The sequence below is a fragment of the Tamandua tetradactyla genome, chromosome 3 (assembly GCF_023851605.1).
Source record: "Tamandua tetradactyla isolate mTamTet1 chromosome 3, mTamTet1.pri, whole genome shotgun sequence".
Lineage (NCBI taxonomy): Eukaryota > Metazoa > Chordata > Mammalia > Pilosa > Myrmecophagidae > Tamandua > Tamandua tetradactyla.
The window spans coordinates 206,032,310-206,045,643 of record NC_135329.1 but is presented as its reverse complement, the minus strand read 5'-3'; the positions used below and the strand labels follow the sequence as shown (position 1 = coordinate 206,045,643).

At 35.8% G+C, this 13,334-nt stretch overlaps 1 protein-coding gene across 2 annotated transcripts in view; it reads right to left on the bottom strand.

The window, feature by feature from the left end:
- Nucleotides 1-13,334, bottom strand: part of FBXO36 (F-box protein 36) — a 155,794-nt gene that overhangs the window by 101,044 nt on the left and 41,416 nt on the right. The gene's annotated exons all lie outside the window — the stretch shown is intronic.

Below are 13,334 nucleotides of genomic sequence, written 5' to 3'. Positions count from 1 at the left end.
TGCGGTTATGACTCTTTAGATTTTGGAAATGCTTGAAAAAATCAAACATTAAATTTTTTATTGTAAACTGAAATGCTTCAGAGAATTTAGTCAAGTCTGTAACTGGTATTTAAATTTAAGAGAATTTAGTTAGATTTATAAATTTTATGGCTTTAATTTACAATGTTTGAGATAATTTAAGTTTATAAACTGCCTAAATGACTAAAGGATTTTAATCTGTCAAATGTAAATGCTAACTGAACATTAATCAAAGAATAATGAAGATTAGTGTTTTTAATTTGTTTTTGCTTTTTTTTAAGGTGCATGGTCCGGGAATCGAACCTGGGTCTCCTGCATGGAAGGTGAATATTCTAACACTGAACCACCTGTGCACCCTGAGGTTTAACTTCTTCTTTTTTTTTAACATGGGCAGGCACTGGGAATGAATTCTGCCACTGCGCCACTGTCACACTGCCCAGTGTTATTAATTTTAATACAAAATTACTTAATTTTTAATTGAATTTGCTAGGTTGCAAGTTGTGTTTGAAGGATTAAAGAAAAATAAGTTTTTAATTTATAACTTTAATTGAATATTAGTTATAAACAAAAATAATTGTAAAATAAAGCTTCTCAAATCAGATGAAAAAGATTGATTTCAAAATAAATGATTTGGGGACCACTGGGGGTGTCTACTTGGAAAAAGAAAACTGATTAATGCCTCACACTAGGATAAAGTCCAAAAAGATCAAAGTTCTACATGTGAACAAAAAAAAGGGACCACACAAGTACTAGGAGATGAAAAAAATGGTTGAGTTCCCTTATGACCCTTCTATACCTGAAGATATAGAAACTATAAAAGAGATGATTGATAAATTCAACTGTATAAATATAAATGTGAATATAGACCATTTCTGCTTGGCAAAAGTTCTGAAAGAATCTGCGTGCAAAGGCTTAGAGCAGCTTTATTCATAATGTCCCCAACATCCAAAATATCCATCAAGTAGTAAATGGACATGTAGCACATCTGAACAGGACTCTGCTCAGCAAAAAAAAACACAACTACTGACATATATAACAATATGGCTGAATCTCAGAATCATTATGCTGAGTGAAAGAAGTAAAATATAAAAGGTTTCATTCAATATGTTTCCATTCAGAACTGGAAAAGCTAAAGTAGAAATCAGATCAGTGGTAGCCAGGGGTAATGGGTGGGAGAGGAAATTGACCTCAAATAGGATACCTCGATAAACCTCAGATTAAAAAAAAAAAGTCAAAAGAAAAAGGATAGACTGGGGGAAACATTTGCAACTAATATCACAGACAAAGGGCTAATCTCCCAAAAGAGTTCATATAAACAGAGAAAAGATCAACAATGGAAAAATAAGCATGAGCTGTGAATACAGTTCATAGAAATAAAGTACACATGGTCCGTAAACATATGAAGAGATGCTCAATTTCACTCATAATAGTAGAAAAGTACATTAAAATCATACCGAGATGTCATTTTTCATCTATCCAGACTTGCAAAAAACAAAAGATTGAAAACGCACTCTGTTGGGCAAGAATGTGGAGAAAAGGCACTCTCATTGTGGTGGTACAAAACCTACAGAGGGAATTTTAGCATGATTTAATAAAATTAGAGACGCATTTATCCTACTCAGAGGAATCTGTCCTGCAGATATCTTACAGCACACATAAGTGATAAATGACACATGTATAGGGTTCTTCACTGAGGTATTATTGGCAAAAGCTACAGATGAAAAATAACCTGGGTTCAACACTGGGAACTGTTCGAATAAACTTTGATTCAAACCCGTTTAATAAATAATATTGTCCTGAGTTCTGTGCAGTTATACACTGTCCTAAAGAAGTATGAGGTGTTTGATTCCCGGCTGATGTAGCCCCCCAAAAAAGAATGAGGAAGATCTCTATGTTCTGGATGTGGAGAGACCCCAGGGATATACTGTGAAGTGATTCCCCCCAGGAGAAGGATAAGCTCCACAAAGGTGGGAGTATGTGTCTGTTTTCCCCTGGCATTTAGAGCCAAGTCTGTAACACGGAAGGCACTAAAAAGATCGAGTGGATTTAATGAAATGCCTGCTCATACTTATTTATGTTTTCTTATTGGCTTATCTTTTTCTTATCAATTATAAAAGCTCTTTTGAAATATTAATTGTAATTTTTTGTTTGATAAAGGAATCTAGTCTTACTGATATTGTTTATGCCTCATATACTTTTTGGGAAATTTAATATTATTTTCTATACTGAAATTATGAAATATTTTTTCTTTCTAGCTTAGGGGTTCCTGTATAAAGAAGGCCTCCCTTATTTGAAGGTTATTCTTAAACTATTCTAAAATATGTTCATAATATTTAAGATCTATATAATCCACTGCATCAATAAATTAGAGTGAAAATATTATATAATTATGTTAATAGGTACCAAAAATGCTGGCAAAATTCAGTAGGCTTTCCTAATATAAAGTCTAAATAAAACAGTATTAGAGCAGGATACACCTTTTTCTCAAGTGCTCATGGATCATTCTCAAAGATAGACCATATGCTGGATCACAAAGCAAGTCTCAATAAATTTAAAAAGATTGAAATAATACACAACACTTTCTCAGATCATAAAGGAATGAAGTTGGAAATCAATAATAGGCAGAGTGCCAGAAAATTCACAAATACGTGGAGGCTCAACAACACACGCTTAAACAACCAGTGAGTCAAGGAAGAAATTACAAGAGAAATTAGTAAATTTCATTCGAGGCGAATGAAAATGAAAATACAACATATCAAAACCTATGGGACGCAGCAAACGCAGTGCTAAGAGGGAAATTTATTGCCCTACATGCCTATATCAAAAAAGAAGAAAGGGCAAAAATTCTGGAATTAACTGTCCATTTGGAAGAACTGGAGAAAGAACAGCAAACTAACCCCAAAGCAAGCAAAAGGAAAGAAATAACAAAGATCAGAGCAGAAATAAATGAAATTGAGAACATGAAAACAATAGAGAAAATCAATAAGACCAGAAGTTGGTTCTATGAGAAAGTCAACAAGATTGATGGGCCTTTAGCAAGACTGACAAAAAGAAGAAGAGAGAGGACACAAATAAATAGGATCAGAAATGGAAGAGGAGACATAACCACTGACCTCACAGAAATAAAGGAGGTAATAACAGGATACTATGAACAACTCTATGCTAATAAATACAACAAAGTAGATGAAATGGACAAGTTCCTAGAAAGGTATGAACAACCAACTTTGACTCAAGAAGAAATAGATGACCTCAACAAACCAATCACAAGTAAAGAAATTGAATCAGTCATTCAAAAGCTTCCCAAAAAGAAAAGTCCAGGACCAGACGGCTTCACATGTGAATTCTACCAAACATTTCAGAAAGAATTAGTACCAACCCTGCTCAAACTCTTCAAAAAAATTGAAGTGGAGGGAAAGCTACCTAATTCATTCTATGAAGCCAACATCACCCTCATACCAAAACCAGGCAAAGATATTACAAAAAAAGAAAACTACAGACCAATCTCTCTAATGAATATAGATGCAAAAACCCTCAACAAAATTCTAGCAAATAGAATCCAGCAACACATTAAAAGAATTATACATCATGACCAAGTAGGATTCATCCCAGGTATGCAAGGATGGTTCAACATAAGAAAATCAATTAATGTAATACACCATATCAACAAATCAAAGCAGAAAAATCACATAATCATCTCAATTGATGCAGAGAAGGCATTTGACAAGATTCAACATCCTTTCCTGTTGAAAACACTTCAAAGGATAGGAATACAAGGGAACCTCCTTAAAATGATAGAGGGAATAAATGAAAAACCCACAGCTAATATCATCCTCAATGGGGAAAAATTGAAAACTTTCCCCCTAAGATCAGGAACAAGACAAGGATGTCCATTATCACCACTGTTATTCAACATCGTGTTGGAGGTTCTAGCCAGAGCAATTAGACAAGAAAAAGAAATACAAGGCATCAAAATTGGAAAGGAAGAAGTAGAACTATCACTGTTTACAGATGATATGATACTATACGTCGAAAATCCTGAAAAATCCACAGCAAAACTACTAGAGCTAATAAATGAGTACAGCAAAGTATCAGGTTACAAGATCAACATTCAAAAATCTGTAGTGTTTCTATACACTAGCAATGAACAAGCTGAGGGGGAAATCAAGAAACGAATTCCATTTACAATTGCAACTAAAAGAATAAAATACTTTGGAATAAATTTAACTTAAGAGACAAAAGACCTATACAAAGAAAACTACAAAAAACTGTTAAAAGAAATCACAGAAGACCTAAATAGATGGAAGGGCATACCGTGTTCATGGATTGGAAGACTAAATATAGTTAAGATGTCAATTCTACCTAAATTGATTTACAAATTCAATGCAATACCAATCAAAATCCCAACAACTTATTGTTCAGAATTAGAAAAACCAATAAGCAAATTTATCTGGAAGGGCAGGGTGCCCCAAATTGCTAAAAGTATCTTGAGGAAAAAAAACGAAGCTGGAGGTCTCACGCTGCTGGACTTTAAGGCATATTATGAAGCCACAGTGGTCAAAACAGCATGGTATTGGCATAAAGATAGATATATCAACCAATGGAATCAAATAGAGTGCTCAGATATAGACCCTCTCATCTATGGACATTTGATCTTTGATAAGGCAGTCAAGCCAACTCACCCGGGACAGAACAGTCTCTTCAATAAATGGTGCCTAGAGAACTGGATATCCATATGCAAAAGAATGAAAGAAGACCCGTATCTCACACCCTATACAAAAGTTAACTCAAAATGGATCAAAGATCTAAACATTAGGTCTAAGACCATAAAACAGTTAGAGGAAAATTTGGGAGATATCTTATGAATCTTATAATCGGAGGCAGTTTTATGGACCGTAAACCTAAAGCAAGAGCACTGAAGAAAGAAATAAATAAATGGGAGCTCCTCAAAATTAAACACTTTTGTGCATCAAAGAACTTCATCAAGAAAGTAGAAAGACAGCCTACACAATGGGAGACAGTATTTGGAAATGACATATCAGATAAAGGTCTAGTATCCAGAATTTATAAAGAGATTGTTCAACTCAACTACAAAAAGACAACCAATCCAATTACAAAATGGGAAAAAGACTTGAACAGACACCTCTCGGAAGAGGAAATACAAATGGCCAAAAGGCACATGAAGAGATGCTCAATGTCTCTGGCCATTAGAGAAATGCAAATCAACCACAATGAGATATCATCTCACACCCACCAGAATGGCCATTATCAACAAAACAGAAAATGACAAGTGCTGGAGAGGATGCGGAGAAAGAGGCACACTTATCCACTGTTGGTGGGAATGTTAAATGGTGCAACCACTGTGGAAGGCAGTTTGGTGGTTCCTCAAAAAACTGAATATAGAATTGCCATACGACCCAGCAATACCATTGCTAGGTATCTACTCAAAGGACTTAAGGGCAAAGATACAAATGGACATTTGCACACCAATGTTTATAGCAGCATTATTTACAATTGCAAAGAGATGGAAACAGCCAAAATGTCCATCAACAGACGAGTGGCTAAACAAACTGTGGTATATACATACGATGGAATATTATGCAGCTTTAAGACAGAATAAACTTATGAAGCATGTAATAACATGGATGGACCTAGAGAACATTATGCTGAGTGAGTCTAGCCAAAAACTAAAGGACAAATACTGTATGGTCCCACTGATGTGAACCGACATTCGAGAATAAACTTGGAATATGTCATTGGTAACAGAGACCAGCAGGAGTTAGAAACAGGGTAAGATAATGGGTAATTGGAGCTGAAGGGATACAGACTGTGCAACAGGACTAGATACAAAAACTCAAAAATGGACAGCACAATAATACCTAATTGTAATGTAATTATGTTAAAACACTGAATGAAGCTGCATCTTAGCTATAGTTTTTTGTTTGTTTGTGTCTTTTTTTTACTATTATTATTATTTTTATTTTTTTCTCTATATGAACATTCTATATCTTTTTCTGTTGTTTTGCTAGTTCTTTTCCTAAATCGATGCAAATGTACTACGAAATGATGATCATGCATCTATGCGATGATGTTAAGAATTACTGATTGCATATGTAGAATGGAATGATTTCTAAATGTTGTGTTAATTTTTTTTTCTCTAATTAATAAAAAAAATACTTATAAAAAAAAAACTAAAGGACAAATACTGTATGGTCCCACTGATGTGAACCGACATTAGAGAATAAACTTGGAATATGTCATTGGTAACAGAGACCATCAGGAGATAGAAATAGGGTAAGATAATGGGTAATTGGAGCTGAAGGGATATAGACTGTGCAGCAAGACTGGATACAAAAACTCAGAAATGGACAGCACAATACTACCTAATTGTAATGTAATTATGTTAAAACACTGAATGAAGCTGCATCTGAGGTATAATTTTTTTTTAATTTTTAAAAAATTTTTTTCTCTCTATTATCATTTTATTTCTTTTTCTGTTGTCTTTCTATTTCTTTTTCTAAATCAATGCAAATGTACTAAGAAATGATGAATATGCATCTATGTGATGATATTAAGAATTACTGATTGTATATGTAGAATGGAATGATTTCTAAATGTTGTGTTAGTTAATTTTTTTAATTAATAAAAAAAAAACAGTATTAGAATGTGTTCTAGTTTGCAAGTTGCCAGAATGTGACATACCAGAAACCAAATGGCTTTTAAAAGGGGGAATTTATTAAGTTGCAAGTTTATAGTTCTAAAACCATGGAAGTGTCCAAATTAAGGCCAGGCTATACAAATGTCCAAATTAAGGCACCAACAAGAGGTTACCTTCACTCAAGAAAGGCCAATGAAGTTTGGGGTTTGTTTCCCAGCTGGGAGGGACACATGGTGAAGTCTGCTAACTTTCTTTCCAGGCTTCTTGTTTAATGAAACTTCCCCAAGAGTGTTTTCCTCCTTCATCTCCTAAGGTCTCTGGATGCTGAGCTCTAAAGCTTTTTACCAAAATGGTTCCCTCTTAAAGGATTCCAATAAGCAACCCCACCTTGAGTGGGTGGAGATACATCTCCATGGAAACCATCTAGTCAAAAGTTACTCCTCACAATGGGGTAGGTCACATCTCCATGAATAATCAAACAATTTCCACTCAGTAATACTTGAATGAGGATTAAAGGACATGGCTTTTCTGGGGTACACAAGAGATTTCAACTGGCATAGAATGAAAATACCCAAATAGGATAAAATCTTTTTATATGCACACATGCTTGTATATATGCAAACTCATACCCCTGTAACCCTCATATTCAATGGTAAAATTCTGAAGCCTTGACACATAAATCAGGAGCAAGACTACTATTATTCAACACTACTTTGGGCTTTGTAGATTGCGCAATAAGGTAAGAAAAGAAATAAGTGGAAAGAAGAGATTTTTATTTACAGATGTGATAGGTAATAATCTATTAGAATTAATGAAAATGTAGTAAGGAGACTATACATGAGAAATAGATACACATAAAAAACATTTTTTATAATTTAATGATGATTATATTTTTAATATAGGCAGTTAGAAGTAGATATAGGAATAAATATACTCCATTTATAATAATACAAAACTATAAAATAGCTAAAAATAAATAAAAAAACCCATATAGAACCTAACCTTAAATTATTCAATTTCATCAACAGACCTAAAATCAATACCTGAACAAACTGAGAGACATCTCATATTCCTAGATTGGAATTTTTAATTTCATTAAAAAAAATTACCCCTTTCCAAATTAATAAACCTAAAGCAATAACAATCAGAATTCAGTCCTATTGTAACGAGAACAAAATTACTTTAAATTCATGTAGTAAAACAAATGTGTGAAAATTTCCAGGAAAGTCTATTCATACTATAAACGTATAATAGTATGGCATTTATATACAAGTTAACAAATATATCGATAGAACAGAATCAAGTTCAGAAGTAGTTTCAGGTATACACGGGAAACTAATTAATGGTAATTGTGTTATTTTTAGTTGGGAGGAAAAGGATGACTTATTTAATAAATAGTGTTGCCATGATGAGCCATCCATCTAAAAGAAATAAATTCAAACCCCTACTTCCTACCACAGTTCAAAACAACTTCTTGATGGACTAATAATGTTACATGTAAAAAAAATAGCACTCTAAGATGTTAGAAAAAGTGTACTCCTTTTACAATGATAAATAGTAATTATAACATTTTCATTTTAGAAAAAAAGTGTCACCACACATTCCACACTAAGAATGATCTTGCGACTTCCTGGAAGATGGCGGCTTAGTAAGACGCGCGGATCTTAGTTTCTTCTCCAGGACACCTACTAGGGGAGTAGAAACGATACAGAAAGCGCCCAAAGCCACAACAGAGATAAAAAAGACAGCGTACCCCATCCTGGAACGGCTGGCTGGCTGAGAGAAGCAACTCGGGTGAGATCGCCGAGGCGCGCGGGCCTTACCGGGCGGGGTGGCAAGCGGCCGGAGTTACTCCCTTCCCCCTTCCCGGGCCGGCTGGGAGAATTGGAGAGGCGGTCCCCTGAAACAAAGACGGCTGGCGCCCACACCACGCGCAGCCCCCGGACCAACTGAGAGAATTGGATCGGAAACCCCCAGGCCGCGGAGAACGGTGACGGGTGGGGGAGGCCCCTTCCAAACCCGTGACTCCCGGGGAACGTGCACTCTCTCGGGCGGGCCGCTGCCGCCGACGCCCTCCCGCCACGCTTGTTGCCCAGGACCGACTAGGAAATTCGGACGGGCTCTTTCCCTGGCTGCAGCGACCAGCAACCCTCCCTGCGTTCGGACCGAGGGCCGGCTCAAGCCGCTTCAGCTAGCGAACCCCCAGGACGGCGAGAGTTTTCCAAAGTTTAAGGTCCCACAGCACCTTTTACTGGTGGGACCCGCAGACAAACGTGTGCCACGAGCGCCACCTACTGGGCAGGATAAGAAAAACAGAACCCAGAGATTTCACAGAAAAATATTACAACCTTGCTGGGTCCAACACCAAGAGAAATCTGAATAAATGCCCAGACGCCAGCAGCAGAAGATAACTGTCCACGCTCAAAAGATTGAGAATATGGCTCAGTCAAAGGAACAAACCAATAGCTCAAATGAGACACAAGAGCTGAGACAACTAATGCTGAATATACGAACAGAAATGGAAAACCTCTTCAAAAATGAAATCGATAAATTGAGGGAGGACATGAAGAGGACATGGGCTGAACATAAAGAAGAAATAGAAAAACTGAAAAAACAAATCGCAGAACTTATGGAAGTGAAGGATAAAGTAGCAAACATAGAAAAAATAATGGATAGCTACAATGATAGATTTAAAGAGACAGAAGATAGAATTAGTGATTTGGAGGATGGAACATCTGAATTCCAAAAAGAAACAGAAACTATAGGGAAAAGAATGGAAAAATTTGAACAGGGTATCAGGGAACTCAAGGACAATATGAACCGCACAAATATACGTGTTGTGGGTGTCCCAGAAGGAGAAGAGAAGGGAAAAGGAGGAGAAAAACTAATGGAAGAAATTATCACTGAAAATTTCCCAACTCTTATGAAAGACCTAAAATTACAGATCCAAGAAGTGCAGCGCACCCCAAAGAGATTAGACCCAAATAGGCGTTCTCCAAGACACTTACTAGTTAGAATGTCAGAGGTCAAAGAGAAAGAGAAGATCTTGAAAGCAGCAAGAGAAAAACAATCCATTACATACAAGGGAAACCCAATAAGACTTTGTGTAGATTTCTCAGCAGAAACCATGGAAGCTAGAAGACAGTGGGATGATATATTTAAAATACTAAAAGAGAAAAACTGCCAACCAAGACTCCTATATCCAGCAAAATTATCCTTCAAAAATGAGGGAGAAATTAAAACATTCTCAGACAAAAAGTCACTGAAAGAATTTGTGACCAAGAGACCAGCTCTGCAAGAAATACTAAAGGGAGCACTAGAGTCAGATACAAAAAGACAGAAGAGAGAGATATGGAAAAGAGTGTAGAAAGAAGGAAAATCAGATATGATGTATATAATACAAAAGGCAAAATGTTAGAGGAAAATATTATCCAAACAGTAATAACACTGAATGTCAATGGACTGAATTCCCCAATCAAAAGACATAGATTGGCAGAATGGATTAAAAAACAGGATCCTTCTATATGCTGTCTACAGGAAACACATCTTAGACCCAAAGATAAACATAGGTTGAAAGTGAAAGGTTGGGAAAAGATATTTCATGCAAATAACAACCAGAAAAGAGCAGGAGTGGCTATACTAATATCCAACAAATTAGACTTCAAATGTAAAACAGTTAAAAGAGACAAAGAAGGACACTATATACTAATAAAAGGAACAATTAAACAAGAAGACATAACAATCATAAATATTTACGCACCGAATCAGAATGCCCCAAAATACGTGAGGAATATACTGCAAACACTGAAAAGGGAAATAGACTCATATACCATAATAGTTGGAGACTTCAACTCACCACTCTCATCAAGGGACAGAACATCTAGACAGAGGATCAACAAAGAAATAGAGAATCTGAATATTACTATAAATGAACTAGACTTAATAGACATTTATAGGACATTACATCCCACAACAGCAGGATACACCTTTTTCTCAAGTGCTCATGGATCATTCTCAAAGATAGACCATATGCTGGGTCACAAAGCAAGTCTTAACAAATTTAAAAAGATTGAAATCTTACACAACACTTTCTCGGACCATAAAGGAATGATGTTGGAAATCAATAATAGGCAGAGTGCCAGAAAATTCACAAATACGTGGAGGCTCAACAACACACTCCTAAACAACGACTGGGTCAAAGAAGAAATTGCAAGAGAAATTAGCAAATACCTCGAGGCGAATGAAAATGAAAACACAACATATCAAAACTTATGGGACGCAGCAAAGGCAGTGCTAAGAGGGAAATTTATTGCTCTAAATGCCTATATCAGAAAAGAAGAAAAGGCAAAAATTCAGGAATTAACTATCCATTTGGAAGAACTGGAGAAAGAACAGCAAGCTAACCCCAAAGCAAGCAAAAGGAAAGAAATAACAAAGATTAGAGCACAAATAAATGAAATTGAAAACATGAAAACAATAGAGAAAATCAATAAGGCCAGAAGTTGGTTCTATGAGAAAATCAATAAGATTGATGGGCCCTTAGCAAGATTGACAAAAAGAAGAAGAGAGAGGATGCAAATAAATAAGATCAGAAATGGAAGAGGAGACATAACTACTGACCTCACAGAAATAAAGGAGGTAATAACAGGATACTATGAACAACTTTACGCTAATAAATACAACAATTTAGAGGAAATGGACGGGTTCCTGGAAAGACATGAACAACCAACTTTGACTCAAGAAGAAATAGATGACCTCAACAAACCAATCACAAGTAAAGAAATTGAATTAGTCATTCAAAAGCTTCCTAAAAAGAAATGTCCAGGACCAGATGGCTTCACATGTGAATTCTACCAAACGTTCCAGAAAGAATTAGTACCAATTCTCTTCAAACTCTTCAAAAAAATCGAAGTGGAGGGAAAACTACCTAATTCATTCTATGAAGCCAACATCACCCTCATACCAAAACCAGGCAAAGATATTACAAAAAAAGAAAACTACAGACCAATCTCTCTAATGAATACAGATGCAAAAATCCTCAATAAAATTCTAGCAAATCGTATCCAACAACACATTAAAAGAATTATACATCATGACCAAGTAGGATTCATCCCAGGTATGCAAGGATGGTTCAACATAAGAAAATCAATTAATGTAATACACCATATCAACAAATCAAAGCAGAAAAATCACATGATCATCTCAATTGATGCAGAGAAGGCATTCGACAAGATTCAACATCCTTTCCTGTTGAAAACACTTCAAAAGATAGGAATACAAGGGAACCTCCTTAAAATGATAGAGGGAATATATGAAAAACCCACAGCTAATATCATCCTCAATGGGGAAAAATTGAAAACTTTCCCCCTAAGATCAGGAACAAGACAAGGATGTCCACTATCACCACTATTATTCAACATTGTGTTGGAGGTTCTAGCCAGAGCAATTAGACAAGAAAAAGAAATACAAGGCATCAAAATTGGAAAGGAAGAAGTAAAACTATCACTGTTTGCAGACGATATGATACTATACGTCGAAAACACGGAAAAATCCACAACAAAACTACTAGAGCTAATAAATGAGTACAGCAAAGTAGCAGGTTACAAGATCAACATTCAAAAATCTGTAGCATTTCTATACACTAGTAATGAACAAGCTGAGGGGGAAATCAAGAAACGAATCCCATTTACAATTGCAACTAAAAGAATAAAATACCTAGGAATAAATTTAACTAAAGAGACAAAAAACCTATATAAAGAAAACTACAAAAAACTGCTAAAAGAAATCACAGAAGACCTAAATAGATGGAAGGGCATACCGTGTTCATGGATTGGAAGACTAAATATAGTTAAGATGTCAATCCTACCTAAATTGATTTACAGATTCAATGCAATACCAATCAAAATCCCAACAACTTATTTTTCAGAAATAGAAAAACCAATAAGCAAATTTATCTGGAAGGGCAGGGTGCCCCGAATTGCTAAAAACATCTTGAGGAAAAAAAACGAAGCTGGAGGTCTCGCGCTGCCTGACTTTAAGGCATATTATGAAGCCACAGTGGTCAAAACAGCATGGTATTGGCATAAAGATAGATATATCGACCAATGGAATCGAATAGAGTGCTCAGATATAGACCCTCTCATCTATGGACATTTGATCTTTGATAAGGCAGTCAAGCCAACTCACCTGGGACAGAGCAGTCTCTTCAATAAATGGTGCCTAGAGAACTGGATATCCATATGCAAAAGAATGAAAGAAGACCCATCTCTCACACCCTATACAAAAGTTAACTCAAAATGGATCAAAGATCTAAACATTAGGTCTAAGACCATAAAACAGTTAGAGGAAAATGTTGGGAGATATCTTATGGATCTTACAACTGGAGGCGGTTTTATGGACCTTAAACCTAAAGCAAGAGCACTGAAGAAGGAAATAAATAAATGGGAACTCCTCAAAATTAAACACTTTTGTGCATCAAAGAACTTCATCAAGAAAGTAGAAAGACAGCCTTCACAATGGGAGACAATATTTGGAAATGATATATCAGATAAAGGTCTAGTATCCAGAATTTATAAAGAGATTGTTCATCTCAACAACAAAAAGACAGCCAACCCAATTACAAAATGGGAAAAAGACTTGAACAGACACCTCTCAGAAGAGG